Source organism: Lolium rigidum, chromosome 2 (genome assembly GCF_022539505.1).
Source record: "Lolium rigidum isolate FL_2022 chromosome 2, APGP_CSIRO_Lrig_0.1, whole genome shotgun sequence".
Taxonomy (NCBI): Eukaryota; Viridiplantae; Streptophyta; class Magnoliopsida; order Poales; family Poaceae; genus Lolium; species Lolium rigidum.
This window is the reverse complement of record NC_061509.1, coordinates 124,484,690-124,485,848: the sequence shown is the minus strand read 5'-3', so window position 1 is coordinate 124,485,848 and position 1,159 is coordinate 124,484,690.

Genomic DNA, 1,159 nt, shown 5'->3' with positions numbered 1-1,159 from the left:
TGTCGTCTTCCATATTATTTAAGTAACTCAAAGACTCGCGAGCTTCATCTTGCTTGTCACATAAAAAATTATATAAAAAGAAGAAGAGCTGGTTTGACCACAACTTCCAAAAGGGGAAGAAAATAGGAAAATTATAAGAAAAGGGCACTCCTCCATGGTTTGTGATTGCTTGGTCGGCACCCGAGGATTCGGTTAGCCATGGTATGTGTAAGCAAAGGTTTGGAGGAGTGTCATTATTTTATAAGTAGTATAAATGAAAAGAGGCTTTGCTCAAATATTTCGGAACCGCTCTCAAACTTGCTTAGTATGGAAGATGACAATGGCTCTTTTTACTACTCGTTTACATGAACAACCACCTCTCAAAAGAAACTTTTACCTCCATTGTTTCAATAAAAAGCTATAGCACATGAGTGATCTCACTTGCCTCTCAAAGAGAGACTATCTTTTACTTTAATGTTGAGTCTCCACCTTCTTGTTTATGCACCACTTATGAGAGCATAGTTGTCATTATTTTTATTGATTGATTCATAATTATGGTATCACTTGTTCTCAAACTTCTTGTTTCTAGTCACTCTCTGAAACTCTTAAAGGTGTCCTAGCATTTATGTTTTGCTATCACTTATGGGACAAGCTGAGTACCACTTTATTATGCATCTATCCTATGCTCTTTACAATCACTTTGCTTTCTATGCACTTTATACATTATCTTTTGTTTGATTACTCTTCATGATTATAGCATGGTTATTAAGTTTTACTGCAAGATTATATCTACCATGTCTATGTTAGAATGATTATGATCCCAGCTATTTTGCTTTTGCAAATTGATTGATCAAAGTAGTGTGACAGCATGTCACCTCAAAAATTATTTGTTTGTTATCACTTACCTACTCGAGGACGAGCAAGAGTTAAGCTTGGGGATGTTGATACGTTGCAAACGTATTTATAATTTTGATGCTCCATGCTTGTTTTCTACCAATTCCCTTATGTTTTATGTGCATTTCGATACACTTTTTAGCATTTTCCGGAACTAACCTATTGACATAGTGCCACAGTGTTCCTGTTTTCTGCTATTTTTGTGTTTCAGAAAAGTTGTACAGGAAATATTCTCGGAATTGCACAGGACAAAAACCCAAGACCTTAGCCTGAGCCAGAAGGAGAC